General features: G+C 76.9%; 15 non-coding genes across 15 annotated transcripts; all 15 read right to left on the bottom strand.

Moving 5' to 3' along the window:
* Positions 1-676: 676 nt before the first annotated feature.
* Positions 677-795, bottom strand: LOC136143662 (5S ribosomal RNA). Its single transcript, XR_010658236.1, has one exon. It is a non-coding gene; the product is annotated as a 5S ribosomal RNA (ribosomal RNA).
* A 901-nt stretch (positions 796-1696) lies between these two features.
* On the bottom strand, positions 1697-1815 carry LOC136143661 (5S ribosomal RNA). The gene has a single exon (XR_010658235.1). It is a non-coding gene; the product is annotated as a 5S ribosomal RNA (ribosomal RNA).
* Positions 1816-2739: 924 nt separating this feature from the next.
* On the bottom strand, positions 2740-2858 carry LOC136143659 (5S ribosomal RNA). Its single transcript, XR_010658234.1, has one exon. It is a non-coding gene; the product is annotated as a 5S ribosomal RNA (ribosomal RNA).
* A 901-nt stretch (positions 2859-3759) lies between these two features.
* Positions 3760-3878, bottom strand: LOC136143708 (5S ribosomal RNA). The gene has a single exon (XR_010658280.1). It is a non-coding gene; the product is annotated as a 5S ribosomal RNA (ribosomal RNA).
* A 924-nt stretch (positions 3879-4802) lies between these two features.
* Positions 4803-4921, bottom strand: LOC136143658 (5S ribosomal RNA). The gene has a single exon (XR_010658233.1). It is a non-coding gene; the product is annotated as a 5S ribosomal RNA (ribosomal RNA).
* A 901-nt stretch (positions 4922-5822) lies between these two features.
* On the bottom strand, positions 5823-5941 carry LOC136143657 (5S ribosomal RNA). The gene has a single exon (XR_010658232.1). It is a non-coding gene; the product is annotated as a 5S ribosomal RNA (ribosomal RNA).
* Positions 5942-6842: 901 nt separating this feature from the next.
* On the bottom strand, positions 6843-6961 carry LOC136143656 (5S ribosomal RNA). Its single transcript, XR_010658231.1, has one exon. It is a non-coding gene; the product is annotated as a 5S ribosomal RNA (ribosomal RNA).
* A 901-nt stretch (positions 6962-7862) lies between these two features.
* Positions 7863-7981, bottom strand: LOC136143655 (5S ribosomal RNA). The gene has a single exon (XR_010658230.1). It is a non-coding gene; the product is annotated as a 5S ribosomal RNA (ribosomal RNA).
* A 901-nt stretch (positions 7982-8882) lies between these two features.
* On the bottom strand, positions 8883-9001 carry LOC136143654 (5S ribosomal RNA). The gene has a single exon (XR_010658229.1). It is a non-coding gene; the product is annotated as a 5S ribosomal RNA (ribosomal RNA).
* A 901-nt stretch (positions 9002-9902) lies between these two features.
* On the bottom strand, positions 9903-10021 carry LOC136143652 (5S ribosomal RNA). Its single transcript, XR_010658227.1, has one exon. It is a non-coding gene; the product is annotated as a 5S ribosomal RNA (ribosomal RNA).
* Positions 10022-10945: 924 nt separating this feature from the next.
* LOC136143651 (5S ribosomal RNA) lies at positions 10946-11064 on the bottom strand. Its single transcript, XR_010658226.1, has one exon. It is a non-coding gene; the product is annotated as a 5S ribosomal RNA (ribosomal RNA).
* Positions 11065-11965: 901 nt separating this feature from the next.
* LOC136143650 (5S ribosomal RNA) lies at positions 11966-12084 on the bottom strand. The gene has a single exon (XR_010658225.1). It is a non-coding gene; the product is annotated as a 5S ribosomal RNA (ribosomal RNA).
* A 901-nt stretch (positions 12085-12985) lies between these two features.
* Positions 12986-13104, bottom strand: LOC136143649 (5S ribosomal RNA). The gene has a single exon (XR_010658224.1). It is a non-coding gene; the product is annotated as a 5S ribosomal RNA (ribosomal RNA).
* Positions 13105-14005: 901 nt separating this feature from the next.
* LOC136143648 (5S ribosomal RNA) lies at positions 14006-14124 on the bottom strand. Its single transcript, XR_010658223.1, has one exon. It is a non-coding gene; the product is annotated as a 5S ribosomal RNA (ribosomal RNA).
* Positions 14125-15048: 924 nt separating this feature from the next.
* On the bottom strand, positions 15049-15167 carry LOC136143647 (5S ribosomal RNA). Its single transcript, XR_010658222.1, has one exon. It is a non-coding gene; the product is annotated as a 5S ribosomal RNA (ribosomal RNA).
* Positions 15168-15300: the final 133 nt, after the last annotated feature.

Below are 15300 nucleotides of genomic sequence, written 5' to 3'. Positions count from 1 at the left end.
GGACGTGGCCCCGGAGGCTTCGGGGCCCGGGGCCCGCGGTCCCTGGGGCATCGCCCCTGCCCGCCCACGCGGCGCTAGGCGCAGCCCGGCCGCAGCCCGGGCCGGCCCTGCTGCCCGACAGCAGCTGGCCCGAAGCCACTGGGAGCCACCATTGCGTCGCCACGGCCCCTCAGCCCCGGCAAGGCCACCCTTGCCCGCACACCACCCGCCGAGCTCAGGAGCCCGCCCCTGGTGGCCGGCAGGCCCGGGGAAGCGGCCCCGGCCCTCGATCCCGCTCCCGCACCCGGCCGCGGCGACACGGCGGAGGCGGGGCTTCTGCCGGAGGGAGCTGTGGCGGGACACACCGGCGCACAGGTGGCGGCAGCGGGGCTGGGCGCCAGTGGGGGCGGCCAGGTGCAGGTCGAGGGGCTCGCTGGCCGAAAGGACGGCAACCGGGCCCGCGGCGGATTCTGGGTCCGGGCCAGCCACCCCGGGAGCGTCCGGGGTGCGGCTGCCTTCCGGGGCCGCCTTCTGGCCGCCCGGCCGGCCGGGCCGGCGGGGAGCGGCCCCTCCGGCGCACGCGCGCCGTGGTGGGAGGGGCCTGAGGAGGTGGGGCCTGCAGCGGGGCCCGGCGGGGGCGGAGCCGGCGGCCACCGCCCGCGGGCGAGTAAAGGAGAAGGCGGAGCGGGAGGCAAAAAGCCTACAGCACCCGGTATTCCCAGGCGGTCTCCCATCCAAGTACTAACCAGGCCCGACCCTGCTTAGCTTCCGAGATCAGACGAGATCGGGCGCGTTCAGGGTGGTATGGCCGTAGACGGGGGCGGGGACCGCGGGCTGCCTCTTGAGGCCCAGTTGCGCTGGCGCTGGCGCCTTAGGGCCAGCCAGCCCGGCGGTCAGCCCGCCCAGGCAGGGGGAACGGACGTCTCGGGTATCGGGCGGTGGCGGAGGGTTTGGCCACCACCTCCCAGCCGAGGGCCGGCGTGACCCAGCAAACCCTTCGGCGCTTGGCGCCCCGCCCAAGATCCCGCACGTCGCTCACAGGGACGTGGCCCCGGGGGCTTCGGGGCCCGGGGCCCGCGGTCCCTGGGGCATCGCCCCTGCCCGCCCACGCGGCGCTAGGCGCAGCCCGGCCGCAGCCCGGGCCGGCCCTGCTGCCCGACAGCAGCTGGCCCGAAGCCACTGGGAGCCACCATTGCGTCGCCACGGCCCCTCAGCCCCGGCAAGGCCACCCTTGCCCGCACACCACCCGCCGAGCTCAGGAGCCCGCCCCTGGTGGCCGGCAGGCCCGGGGAAGCGGCCCCGGCCCTCGATCCCGCTCCCGCACCCGGCCGCGGCGACACGGCGGAGGCGGGGCTTCTGCCGGAGGGAGCTGTGGCGGGACACACCGGCGCACAGGTGGCGGCAGCGGGGCTGGGCGCCAGTGGGGGCGGCCAGGTGCAGGTCGAGGGGCTCGCTGGCCGAAAGGACGGCAACCGGGCCCGCGGCGGATTCTGGGTCCGGGCCAGCCACCCCGGGAGCGTCCGGGGTGCGGCTGCCTTCCGGGGCCGCCTTCTGGCCGCCCGGCCGGCCGGGCCGGCGGGGAGCGGCCCCTCCGGCGCACGCGCGCCGTGGTGGGAGGGGCCTGAGGAGGTGGGGCCTGCAGCGGGGCCCGGCGGGGGCGGAGCCGGCGGCCACCGCCCGCGGGCGAGTAAAGGAGAAGGCGGAGCGGGAGGCAAAAAGCCTACAGCACCCGGTATTCCCAGGCGGTCTCCCATCCAAGTACTAACCAGGCCCGACCCTGCTTAGCTTCCGAGATCAGACGAGATCGGGCGCGTTCAGGGTGGTATGGCCGTAGACGGGGGCGGGGACCGCGGGCTGCCTCTTGAGGCCCAGTTGCGCTGGCGCTGGCGCCTTAGGGCCAGCCAGCCCGGCGGTCAGCCCGCCCCGGCGGGACCCCGCCGCCCGCCCAGGCAGGGGGAACGGACGTCTCGGGTATCGGGCGGTGGCGGAGGGTTTGGCCACCACCTCCCAGCCGAGGGCCGGCGTGACCCAGCAAACCCTTCGGCGCTTGGCGCCCCGCCCAAGATCCCGCACGTCGCTCACAGGGACGTGGCCCCGGAGGCTTCGGGGCCCGGGGCCCGCGGTCCCTGGGGCATCGCCCCTGCCCGCCCACGCGGCGCTAGGCGCAGCCCGGCCGCAGCCCGGGCCGGCCCTGCTGCCCGACAGCAGCTGGCCCGAAGCCACTGGGAGCCACCATTGCGTCGCCACGGCCCCTCAGCCCCGGCAAGGCCACCCTTGCCCGCACACCACCCGCCGAGCTCAGGAGCCCGCCCCTGGTGGCCGGCAGGCCCGGGGAAGCGGCCCCGGCCCTCGATCCCGCTCCCGCACCCGGCCGCGGCGACACGGCGGAGGCGGGGCTTCTGCCGGAGGGAGCTGTGGCGGGACACACCGGCGCACAGGTGGCGGCAGCGGGGCTGGGCGCCAGTGGGGGCGGCCAGGTGCAGGTCGAGGGGCTCGCTGGCCGAAAGGACGGCAACCGGGCCCGCGGCGGATTCTGGGTCCGGGCCAGCCACCCCGGGAGCGTCCGGGGTGCGGCTGCCTTCCGGGGCCGCCTTCTGGCCGCCCGGCCGGCCGGGCCGGCGGGGAGCGGCCCCTCCGGCGCACGCGCGCCGTGGTGGGAGGGGCCTGAGGAGGTGGGGCCTGCAGCGGGGCCCGGCGGGGGCGGAGCCGGCGGCCACCGCCCGCGGGCGAGTAAAGGAGAAGGCAGAGCGGGAGGCAAAAAGCCTACAGCACCCGGTATTCCCAGGCGGTCTCCCATCCAAGTACTAACCAGGCCCGACCCTGCTTAGCTTCCGAGATCAGACGAGATCGGGCGCGTTCAGGGTGGTATGGCCGTAGACGGGGGCGGGGACCGCGGGCTGCCTCTTGAGGCCCAGTTGCGCTGGCGCTGGCGCCTTAGGGCCAGCCAGCCCGGCGGTCAGCCCGCCCAGGCAGGGGGAACGGACGTCTCGGGTATCGGGCGGTGGCGGAGGGTTTGGCCACCACCTCCCAGCCGAGGGCCGGCGTGACCCAGCAAACCCTTCGGCGCTTGGCGCCCCGCCCAAGATCCCGCACGTCGCTCACAGGGACGTGGCCCCGGAGGCTTCGGGGCCCGGGGCCCGCGGTCCCTGGGGCATCGCCCCTGCCCGCCCACGCGGCGCTAGGCGCAGCCCGGCCGCAGCCCGGGCCGGCCCTGCTGCCCGACTGCAGCTGGCCTGAAGCCACTGGGAGCCACCATTGCGTCGCCACGGCCCCTCAGCCCCGGCAAGGCCACCCTTGCCCGCACACCACCCGCCGAGCTCAGGAGCCCGCCCCTGGTGGCCGGCAGGCCCGGGGAAGCGGCCCCGGCCCTCGATCCCGCTCCCGCACCCGGCCGCGGCGACACGGCGGAGGCGGGGCTTCTGCCGGAGGGAGCTGTGGCGGGACACACCGGCGCACAGGTGGCGGCAGCGGGGCTGGGCGCCAGTGGGGGCGGCCAGGTGCAGGTCGAGGGGCTCGCTGGCCGAAAGGACGGCAACCGGGCCCGCGGCGGATTCTGGGTCCGGGCCAGCCACCCCGGGAGCGTCCGGGGTGCGGCTGCCTTCCGGGGCCGCCTTCTGGCCGCCCGGCCGGCCGGGCCAGCGGGGAGCGGCCCCTCCGGCGCACGCGCGCCGTGGTGGGAGGGGCCTGAGGAGGTGGGGCCTGCAGCGGGGCCCGGCGGGGGCGGAGCCGGCGGCCACCGCCCGCGGGCGAGTAAAGGAGAAGGCGGAGCGGGAGGCAAAAAGCCTACAGCACCCGGTATTCCCAGGCGGTCTCCCATCCAAGTACTAACCAGGCCCGACCCTGCTTAGCTTCCGAGATCAGACGAGATCGGGCGCGTTCAGGGTGGTATGGTCGTAGACGGGGGCGGGGACCGCGGGCTGCCTCTTGAGGCCCAGTTGCGCTGGCGCTGGCGCCTTAGGGCCAGCCAGCCCGGCGGTCAGCCCGCCCCGGCGGGACCCCGCCGCCCGCCCAGGCAGGGGGAACGGACGTCTCGGGTATCGGGCGGTGGCGGAGGGTTTGGCCACCACCTCCCAGCCGAGGGCCGGCGTGACCCAGCAAACCCTTCGGCGCTTGGCGCCCCGCCCAAGATCCCGCACGTCGCTCACAGGGACGTGGCCCCGGGGGCTTCGGGGCCCGGGGCCCGCGGTCCCTGGGGCATCGCCCCTGCCCGCCCACGCGGCGCTAGGCGCAGCCCGGCCGCAGCCCGGCCCGGCCCTGCTGCCCGACAGCAGCTGGCCCGAAGCCACTGGGAGCCACCATTGCGTCGCCACGGCCCCTCAGCCCCGGCAAGGCCACCCTTGCCCGCACACCACCCGCCGAGCTCAGGAGCCCGCCCCTGGTGGCCGGCAGGCCCGGGGAAGCGGCCCCGGCCCTCGATCCCGCTCCCGCACCCGGCCGCGGCGACACGGCGGAGGCGGGGCTTCTGCCGGAGGGAGCTGTGGCGGGACACACCGGCGCACAGGTGGCGGCAGCGGGGCTGGGCGCCAGTGGGGGCGGCCAGGTGCAGGTCGAGGGGCTCGCTGGCCGAAAGGACGGCAACCGGGCCCGCGGCGGATTCTGGGTCCGGGCCAGCCACCCCGGGAGCGTCCGGGGTGCGGCTGCCTTCCGGGGCCGCCTTCTGGCCGCCCGGCCGGCCGGGCCGGCGGGGAGCGGCCCCTCCGGCGCACGCGCGCCGTGGTGGGAGGGGCCTGAGGAGGTGGGGCCTGCAGCGGGGCCCGGCGGGGGCGGAGCCGGCGGCCACCGCCCGCGGGCGAGTAAAGGAGAAGGCGGAGCGGGAGGCAAAAAGCCTACAGCACCCGGTATTCCCAGGCGGTCTCCCATCCAAGTACTAACCAGGCCCGACCCTGCTTAGCTTCCGAGATCAGACGAGATCGGGCGCGTTCAGGGTGGTATGGCCGTAGACGGGGGCGGGGACCGCGGGCTGCCTCTTGAGGCCCAGTTGCGCTGGCGCTGGCGCCTTAGGGCCAGCCAGCCCGGCGGTCAGCCCGCCCAGGCAGGGGGAACGGACGTCTCGGGTATCGGGCGGTGGCGGAGGGTTTGGCCACCACCTCCCAGCCGAGGGCCGGCGTGACCCAGCAAACCCTTCGGCGCTTGGCGCCCCGCCCAAGATCCCGCACGTCGCTCACAGGGACGTGGCCCCGGGGGCTTCGGGGCCCGGGGCCCGCGGTCCCTGGGGCATCGCCCCTGCCCGCCCACGCGGCGCTAGGCGCAGCCCGGCCGCAGCCCGGGCCGGCCCTGCTGCCCGACAGCAGCTGGCCCGAAGCCACTGGGAGCCACCATTGCGTCGCCACGGCCCCTCAGCCCCGGCAAGGCCACCCTTGCCCGCACACCACCCGCCGAGCTCAGGAGCCCGCCCCTGGTGGCCGGCAGGCCCGGGGAAGCGGCCCCGGCCCTCGATCCCGCTCCCGCACCCGGCCGCGGCGACACGGCGGAGGCGGGGCTTCTGCCGGAGGGAGCTGTGGCGGGACACACCGGCGCACAGGTGGCGGCAGCGGGGCTGGGCGCCAGTGGGGGCGGCCAGGTGCAGGTCGAGGGGCTCGCTGGCCGAAAGGACGGCAACCGGGCCCGCGGCGGATTCTGGGTCCGGGCCAGCCACCCCGGGAGCGTCCGGGGTGCGGCTGCCTTCCGGGGCCGCCTTCTGGCCGCCCGGCCGGCCGGGCCGGTGGGGAGCGGCCCCTCCGGCGCACGCGCGCCGTGGTGGGAGGGGCCTGAGGAGGTGGGGCCTGCAGCGGGGCCCGGCGGGGGCGGAGCCGGCGGCCACCGCCCGCGGGCGAGTAAAGGAGAAGGCGGAGCGGGAGGCAAAAAGCCTACAGCACCCGGTATTCCCAGGCGGTCTCCCATCCAAGTACTAACCAGGCCCGACCCTGCTTAGCTTCCGAGATCAGACGAGATCGGGCGCGTTCAGGGTGGTATGGCCGTAGACGGGGGCGGGGACCGCGGGCTGCCTCTTGAGGCCCAGTTGCGCTGGCGCTGGCGCCTTAGGGCCAGCCAGCCCGGCGGTCAGCCCGCCCAGGCAGGGGGAACGGACGTCTCGGGTATCGGGCGGTGGCGGAGGGTTTGGCCACCACCTCCCAGCCGAGGGCCGGCGTGACCCAGCAAACCCTTCGGCGCTTGGCGCCCCGCCCAAGATCCCGCACGTCGCTCACAGGGACGTGGCCCCGGAGGCTTCGGGGCCCGGGGCCCGCGGTCCCTGGGGCATCGCCCCTGCCCGCCCACGCGGCGCTAGGCGCAGCCCGGCCGCAGCCCGGGCCGGCCCTGCTGCCCGACAGCAGCTGGCCCGAAGCCACTGGGAGCCACCATTGCGTCGCCACGGCCCCTCAGCCCCGGCAAGGCCACCCTTGCCCGCACACCACCCGCCGAGCTCAGGAGCCCGCCCCTGGTGGCCGGCAGGCCCGGGGAAGCGGCCCCGGCCCTCGATCCCGCTCCCGCACCCGGCCGCGGCGACACGGCGGAGGCGGGGCTTCTGCCGGAGGGAGCTGTGGCGGGACACACCGGCGCACAGGTGGCGGCAGCGGGGCTGGGCGCCAGTGGGGGCGGCCAGGTGCAGGTCGAGGGGCTCGCTGGCCGAAAGGACGGCAACCGGGCCCGCGGCGGATTCTGGGTCCGGGCCAGCCACCCCGGGAGCGTCCGGGGTGCGGCTGCCTTCCGGGGCCGCCTTCTGGCCGCCCGGCCGGCCGGGCCGGCGGGGAGCGGCCCCTCCGGCGCACGCGCGCCGTGGTGGGAGGGGCCTGAGGAGGTGGGGCCTGCAGCGGGGCCCGGCGGGGGCGGAGCCGGCGGCCACCGCCCGCGGGCGAGTAAAGGAGAAGGCGGAGCGGGAGGCAAAAAGCCTACAGCACCCGGTATTCCCAGGCGGTCTCCCATCCAAGTACTAACCAGGCCCGACCCTGCTTAGCTTCCGAGATCAGACGAGATCGGGCGCGTTCAGGGTGGTATGGCCGTAGACGGGGGCGGGGACCGCGGGCTGCCTCTTGAGGCCCAGTTGCGCTGGCGCTGGCGCCTTAGGGCCAGCCAGCCCGGCGGTCAGCCCGCCCAGGCAGGGGGAACGGACGTCTCGGGTATCGGGCGGTGGCGGAGGGTTTGGCCACCACCTCCCAGCCGAGGGCCGGCGTGACCCAGCAAACCCTTCGGCGCTTGGCGCCCCGCCCAAGATCCCGCACGTCGCTCACAGGGACGTGGCCCCGGGGGCTTCGGGGCCCGGGGCCCGCGGTCCCTGGGGCATCGCCCCTGCCCGCCCACGCGGCGCTAGGCGCAGCCCGGCCGCAGCCCGGGCCGGCCCTGCTGCCCGACAGCAGCTGGCCCGAAGCCACTGGGAGCCACCATTGCGTCGCCACGGCCCCTCAGCCCCGGCAAGGCCACCCTTGCCCGCACACCACCCGCCGAGCTCAGGAGCCCGCCCCTGGTGGCCGGCAGGCCCGGGGAAGCGGCCCCGGCCCTCGATCCCGCTCCCGCACCCGGCCGCGGCGACACGGCGGAGGCGGGGCTTCTGCCGGAGGGAGCTGTGGCGGGACACACCGGCGCACAGGTGGCGGCAGCGGGGCTGGGCGCCAGTGGGGGCGGCCAGGTGCAGGTCGAGGGGCTCGCTGGCCGAAAGGACGGCAACCGGGCCCGCGGCGGATTCTGGGTCCGGGCCAGCCACCCCGGGAGCGTCCGGGGTGCGGCTGCCTTCCGGGGCCGCCTTCTGGCCGCCCGGCCGGCCGGGCCGGTGGGGAGCGGCCCCTCCGGCGCACGCGCGCCGTGGTGGGAGGGGCCTGAGGAGGTGGGGCCTGCAGCGGGGCCCGGCGGGGGCGGAGCCGGCGGCCACCGCCCGCGGGCGAGTAAAGGAGAAGGCGGAGCGGGAGGCAAAAAGCCTACAGCACCCGGTATTCCCAGGCGGTCTCCCATCCAAGTACTAACCAGGCCCGACCCTGCTTAGCTTCCGAGATCAGACGAGATCGGGCGCGTTCAGGGTGGTATGGCCGTAGACGGGGGCGGGGACCGCGGGCTGCCTCTTGAGGCCCAGTTGCGCTGGCGCTGGCGCCTTAGGGCCAGCCAGCCCGGCGGTCAGCCCGCCCAGGCAGGGGGAACGGACGTCTCGGGTATCGGGCGGTGGCGGAGGGTTTGGCCACCACCTCCCAGCCGAGGGCCGGCGTGACCCAGCAAACCCTTCGGCGCTTGGCGCCCCGCCCAAGATCCCGCACGTCGCTCACAGGGACGTGGCCCCGGAGGCTTCGGGGCCCGGGGCCCGCGGTCCCTGGGGCATCGCCCCTGCCCGCCCACGCGGCGCTAGGCGCAGCCCGGCCGCAGCCCGGGCCGGCCCTGCTGCCCGACAGCAGCTGGCCCGAAGCCACTGGGAGCCACCATTGCGTCGCCACGGCCCCTCAGCCCCGGCAAGGCCACCCTTGCCCGCACACCACCCGCCGAGCTCAGGAGCCCGCCCCTGGTGGCCGGCAGGCCCGGGGAAGCGGCCCCGGCCCTCGATCCCGCTCCCGCACCCGGCCGCGGCGACACGGCGGAGGCGGGGCTTCTGCCGGAGGGAGCTGTGGCGGGACACACCGGCGCACAGGTGGCGGCAGCGGGGCTGGGCGCCAGTGGGGGCGGCCAGGTGCAGGTCGAGGGGCTCGCTGGCCGAAAGGATGGCAACCGGGCCCGCGGCGGATTCTGGGTCCGGGCCAGCCACCCCGGGAGCGTCCGGGGTGCGGCTGCCTTCCGGGGCCGCCTTCTGGCCGCCCGGCCGGCCGGGCCGGCGGGGAGCGGCCCCTCCGGCGCACGCGCGCCGTGGTGGGAGGGGCCTGAGGAGGTGGGGCCTGCAGCGGGGCCCGGCGGGGGCGGAGCCGGCGGCCACCGCCCGCGGGCGAGTAAAGGAGAAGGCGGAGCGGGAGGCAAAAAGCCTACAGCACCCGGTATTCCCAGGCGGTCTCCCATCCAAGTACTAACCAGGCCCGACCCTGCTTAGCTTCCGAGATCAGACGAGATCGGGCGCGTTCAGGGTGGTATGGCCGTAGACGGGGGCGGGGACCGCGGGCTGCCTCTTGAGGCCCAGTTGCGCTGGCGCTGGCGCCTTAGGGCCAGCCAGCCCGGCGGTCAGCCCGCCCAGGCAGGGGGAACGGACGTCTCAGGTATCGGGCGGTGGCGGAGGGTTTGGCCACCACCTCCCAGCCGAGGGCCGGCGTGACCCAGCAAACCCTTCGGCGCTTGGCGCCCCGCCCAAGATCCCGCACGTCGCTCACAGGGACGTGGCCCCGGGGGCTTCGGGGCCCGGGGCCCGCGGTCCCTGGGGCATCGCCCCTGCCCGCCCACGCGGCGCTAGGCGCAGCCCGGCCGCAGCCCGGGCCGGCCCTGCTGCCCGACAGCAGCTGGCCCGAAGCCACTGGGAGCCACCATTGCGTCGCCACGGCCCCTCAGCCCCGGCAAGGCCACCCTTGCCCGCACACCACCCGCCGAGCTCAGGAGCCCGCCCCTGGTGGCCGGCAGGCCCGGGGAAGCGGCCCCGGCCCTCGATCCCGCTCCCGCACCCGGCCGCGGCGACACGGCGGAGGCGGGGCTTCTGCCGGAGGGAGCTGTGGCGGGACACACCGGCGCACAGGTGGCGGCAGCGGGGCTGGGCGCCAGTGGGGGCGGCCAGGTGCAGGTCGAGGGGCTCGCTGGCCGAAAGGACGGCAACCGGGCCCGCGGCGGATTCTGGGTCCGGGCCAGCCACCCCGGGAGCGTCCGGGGTGCGGCTGCCTTCCGGGGCCGCCTTCTGGCCGCCCGGCCGGCCGGGCCGGCGGGGAGCGGCCCCTCCGGCGCACGCGCGCCGTGGTGGGAGGGGCCTGAGGAGGTGGGGCCTGCAGCGGGGCCCGGCGGGGGCGGAGCCGGCGGCCACCGCCCGCGGGCGAGTAAAGGAGAAGGCGGAGCGGGAGGCAAAAAGCCTACAGCACCCGGTATTCCCAGGCGGTCTCCCATCCAAGTACTAACCAGGCCCGACCCTGCTTAGCTTCCGAGATCAGACGAGATCGGGCGCGTTCAGGGTGGTATGGCCGTAGACGGGGGCGGGGACCGCGGGCTGCCTCTTGAGGCCCAGTTGCGCTGGCGCTGGCGCCTTAGGGCCAGCCAGCCCGGCGGTCAGCCCGCCCCGGCGGGACCCCGCCGCCCGCCCAGGCAGGGGGAACGGACGTCTCGGGTATCGGGCGGTGGCGGAGGGTTTGGCCACCACCTCCCAGCCGAGGGCCGGCGTGACCCAGCAAACCCTTCGGCGCTTGGCGCCCCGCCCAAGATCCCGCACGTCGCTCACAGGGACGTGGCCCCGGGGGCTTCGGGGCCCGGGGCCCGCGGTCCCTGGGGCATCGCCCCTGCCCGCCCACGCGGCGCTAGGCGCAGCCCGGCCGCAGCCCGGGCCGGCCCTGCTGCCCGACAGCAGCTGGCCCGAAGCCACTGGGAGCCACCATTGCGTCGCCACGGCCCCTCAGCCCCGGCAAGGCCACCCTTGCCCGCACACCACCCGCCGAGCTCAGGAGCCCGCCCCTGGTGGCCGGCAGGCCCGGGGAAGCGGCCCCGGCCCTCGATCCCGCTCCCGCACCCGGCCGCGGCGACACGGCGGAGGCGGGGCTTCTGCCGGAGGGAGCTGTGGCGGGACACACCGGCGCACAGGTGGCGGCAGCGGGGCTGGGCGCCAGTGGGGGCGGCCAGGTGCAGGTCGAGGGGCTCGCTGGCCGAAAGGACGGCAACCGGGCCCGCGGCGGATTCTGGGTCCGGGCCAGCCACCCCGGGAGCGTCCGGGGTGCGGCTGCCTTCCGGGGCCGCCTTCTGGCCGCCCGGCCGGCCGGGCCGGCGGGGAGCGGCCCCTCCGGCGCACGCGCGCCGTGGTGGGAGGGGCCTGAGGAGGTGGGGCCTGCAGCGGGGCCCGGCGGGGGCGGAGCCGGCGGCCACCGCCCGCGGGCGAGTAAAGGAGAAGGCGGAGCGGGAGGCAAAAAGCCTACAGCACCCGGTATTCCCAGGCGGTCTCCCATCCAAGTACTAACCAGGCCCGACCCTGCTTAGCTTCCGAGATCAGACGAGATCGGGCGCGTTCAGGGTGGTATGGCCGTAGACGGGGACGGGGACCGCGGGCTGCCTCTTGAGGCCCAGTTGCGCTGGCGCTGGCGCCTTAGGGCCAGCCAGCCCGGCGGTCAGCCCGCCCAGGCAGGGGGAACGGACGTCTCGGGTATCGGGCGGTGGCGGAGGGTTTGGCCACCACCTCCCAGCCGAGGGCCGGCGTGACCCAGCAAACCCTTCGGCGCTTGGCGCCCCGCCCAAGATCCCGCACGTCGCTCACAGGGACGTGGCCCCGGAGGCTTCGGGGCCCGGGGCCCGCGGTCCCTGGGGCATCGCCCCTGCCCGCCCACGCGGCGCTAGGCGCAGCCCGGCCGCAGCCCGGGCCGGCCCTGCTGCCCGACAGCAGCTGGCCCGAAGCCACTGGGAGCCACCATTGCGTCGCCACGGCCCCTCAGCCCCGGCAAGGCCACCCTTGCCCGCACACCACCCGCCGAGCTCAGGAGCCCGCCCCTGGTGGCCGGCAGGCCCGGGGAAGCGGCCCCGGCCCTCGATCCCGCTCCCGCACCCGGCCGCGGCGACACGGCGGAGGCGGGGCTTCTGCCGGAGGGAGCTGTGGCGGGACACACCGGCGCACAGGTGGCGGCAGCGGGGCTGGGCGCCAGTGGGGGCGGCCAGGTGCAGGTCGAGGGGCTCGCTGGCCGAAAGGACGGCAACCGGGCCCGCGGCGGATTCTGGGTCCGGGCCAGCCACCCCGGGAGCGTCCGGGGTGCGGCTGCCTTCCGGGGCCGCCTTCTGGCCGCCCGGCCGGCCGGGCCGGCGGGGAGCGGCCCCTCCGGCGCACGCGCGCCTTGGTGGGAGGGGCCTGAGGAGGTGGGGCCTGCAGCGGGGCCCGGCGGGGGCGGAGCCGGCGGCCACCGCCCGCGGGCGAGTAAAGGAGAAGGCGGAGCGGGAGGCAAAAAGCCTACAGCACCCGGTATTCCCAGGCGGTCTCCCATCCAAGTACTAACCAGGCCCGACCCTGCTTAGCTTCCGAGATCAGACGAGATCGGGCGCGTTCAGGGTGGTATGGCCGTAGACGGGGGCGGGGACCGCGGGCTGCCTCTTGAGGCCCAGTTGCGCTGGCGCTGGCGCCTTAGGGCCAGCCAGCCCGGCGGTCAGCCCGCCCAGGCAGGGGGAACGGACGTCTCGGGTATCGGGCGGTGGCGGAGGGTTTGGCCACCACCTCCCAGCCGAGGGCCGGCGTGACCCAGCAAACCCTTCGGCGCTTGGCGCCCCGCCCAAGATCCCGCACGTCGCTCACAGGGACGTGGCCCCGGAGGCTTCGGGGCCCGGGGCCCGCGGTCCCTGGGGCATCGCCCCTGCCCGCCCACGCGGCGCTAGGCGCAGCCCGGCCGCAGCCCGGGCCGGCCCTGCTGCCCGACTGCAGCTGGCCCGAAGCCACTGGGAGCCACCATTGCGTCGCCACGGCCCCTCAGCCCCGGCAAGGCCACCCTTGCCCGCACACCACCCGCCGAGCTCAGGAGCCCGCCCCTGGTGGCCGGCAGGCCCGGGGAAGCGGCCCCGGCCCTCGATCCCGCTCCCGCACCCGGCCGCGGCGACACGGCGGAGGTGGGGCTTCTGCCGGAGGGAGCTGTGGCGGGACACACCGGCGCACAGGTGGCGGCAGCGGGGCTGGGCGCCAGTGGGGGCGGCCAGGTGCAGGTCGAGGGGCTCGCTGGCCGAAAGGACGGCAACCGGGCCCGCGGCGGATTCTGGGTCCGGGCCAGCCACCCCGGGAGCGTCCGGGGTGCGGCTGCCTTCCGGGGCCGCCTTCTGGCCGCCCGGCCGGCCGGGCCGGCGGGGAGCGGCCCCTCTGGCGCACGCGCGCCGTGGTGGGAGGGGCCTGAGGAGGTGGGGCCTGCAGCGGGGCCCGGCGGGGGCGGAGCCGGCGGCCACCGCCCGCGGGCGAGTAAAGGAGAAGGCGGAGCGGGAGGCAAAAAGCCTACAGCACCCGGTATTCCCAGGCGGTCTCCCATCCAAGTACTAACCAGGCCCGACCCTGCTTAGCTTCCGAGATCAGACGAGATCGGGCGCGTTCAGGGTGGTATGGCCGTAGACGGGGGCGGGGACCGCGGGCTGCCTCTTGAGGCCCAGTTGCGCTGGCGCTGGCGCCTTAGGGCCAGCCAGCCCGGCGGTCAGCCCGCCCAGGCAGGGGGAACGGACGTCTCGGGTATCGGGCGGTGGCGGAGGGTTTGGCCACCACCTCCCAGCCGAGGGCCGGCGTGACCCAGCAAACCCTTCGGCGCTTGGCGCCCCGCCCAAGATCCCGCACGTCGCTCACAGGGACGTGGCCCCGGGGGCTTCGGGGCCCGGGGCCCGCGGTCCCTGGGGCATCGCCCCTGCCCGCCCACGCGGCGCTAGGCGCAGCCCGGCCGCAGCCCGGGCCGGCCCTGCTGCCCGACAGCAGCTGGCCCGAAGCCACTGGGAGCCACCATTGCGTCGCCACGGCCCCTCAGCCCCGGCAAGGCCACCCTTGCCCGCACACCACCCGCCGAGCTCAGGAGCCCGCCCCTGGTGGCCGGCAGGCCCGGGGAAGCGGCCCCGGCCCTCGATCCCGCTCCCGCACCCGGCCGCGGCGACACGGCGGAGGCGGGGCTTCTGCCGGAGGGAGCTGTGGCGGGACACACCGGCGCACAGGTGGCGGCAGCGGGGCTGGGCGCCAGTGGGGGCGGCCAGGTGCAGGTCGAGGGGCTCGCTGGCCGAAAGGACGGCAACCGGGCCCGCGGCGGATTCTGGGTCCGGGCCAGCCACCCCGGGAGCGTCCGGGGTGCGGCTGCCTTCCGGGGCCGCCTTCTGGCCGCCCGGCCGGCCGGGCCGGCGGGGAGCGGCCCCTCCGGCGCACGCGCGCCGTGGTGGGAGGGGCCTGAGGAGGTGGGGCCTGCAGCGGGGCCCGGCGGGGGCGGAGCCGGCGGCCACCGCCCGCGGGCGAGTAAAGGAGAAGGCGGAGCGGGAGGCAAAAAGCCTACAGCACCCGGTATTCCCAGGCGGTCTCCCATCCAAGTACTAACCAGGCCCGACCCTGCTTAGCTTCCGAGATCAGACGAGATCGGGCGCGTTCAGGGTGGTATGGCCGTAGACGGGGGCGGGGACCGCGGGCTGCCTCTTGAGGCCCAGTTGCGCTGGCGCTGGCGCCTTAGGGCCAGCCAGCCCGGCGGTCAGCCCGCCCCGGCGGGACCCCGCCGCCCGCCCAGGCAGGGGGAACGGACGTCTCGGGTATCGGGCGGTGGCGGAGGGTTTGGCCACCACCTCCCAGCCGAGGGCCGGCGTGACCCAGCAAACCCTTCGGCGCTTGGCGCCCCGCCCAAGATCCCGCACGTCGCTCACAGGGACGTGGCCCCGGGGGCTTCGGGGCCCGGGGCCCGCGGTCCCTGGGGCATCGCCCCTGCCCGCCCACGCGGCGCTAGGCGCAGCCCGGCCGCAGCCCGGGCCGGCCCTGCTGCCCGACAGCAGCTGGCCCGAAGCCACTGGGAGCCACCATTGCGTCGCCACGGCCCCTCAGCCCCGGCAAGGCCACCCTTGCCCGCACACCACCCGCCGAGCTCAGGAGCCCGCCCCTGGTGGCCGGCAGGCCCGGGGAAGTGGCCCCGGCCCTCGATCCCGCTCCCGCACCCGGCCGCGGCGACACGGCGGAGGCGGGGCTTCTGCCGGAGGGAGCTGTGGCGGGACACACCGGCGCACAGGTGGCGGCAGCGGGGCTGGGCGCCAGTGGGGGCGGCCAGGTGCAGGTCGAGGGGCTCGCTGGCCGAAAGGACGGCAACCGGGCCCGCGGCGGATTCTGGGTCCGGGCCAGCCACCCCGGGAGCGTCCGGGGTGCGGCTGCCTTCCGGGGCCGCCTTCTGGCCGCCCGGCCGGCCGGGCCGGCGGGGAGCGGCCCCTCCGGCGCACGCGCGCCGTGGTGGGAGGGGCCTGAGGAGGTGGGGCCTGCAGCGGGGCCCGGCGGGGGCGGAGCCGGCGGCCACCGCCCGCGGGCGAGTAAAGGAGAAGGCGGAGCGGGAGGCAAAAAGCCTACAGCACCCGGTATTCCCAGGCGGTCTCCCATCCAAGTACTAACCAGGCCCGACCCTGCTTAGCTTCCGAGATCAGACGAGATCGGGCGCGTTCAGGGTGGTATGGCCGTAGACGGGGGCGGGGACCGCGGGCTGCCTCTTGAGGCCCAGTTGCGCTGGCGCTGGCGCCTTAGGGCCAGCCAGCCCGGCGGTCAGCCCGCCCAGGCAGGGGGAACGGACGTCTCGGGTATCGGGCGGTGGCGGAGGG

The sequence above is a fragment of the Phocoena phocoena genome, unplaced genomic scaffold, assembly GCF_963924675.1.
Source record: "Phocoena phocoena unplaced genomic scaffold, mPhoPho1.1 SCAFFOLD_226, whole genome shotgun sequence".
Taxonomy (NCBI): Eukaryota; Metazoa; Chordata; class Mammalia; order Artiodactyla; family Phocoenidae; genus Phocoena; species Phocoena phocoena.
Note: the sequence above shows the minus strand (reverse complement) of the source record. Positions and strands in the feature narration are given on the sequence as shown.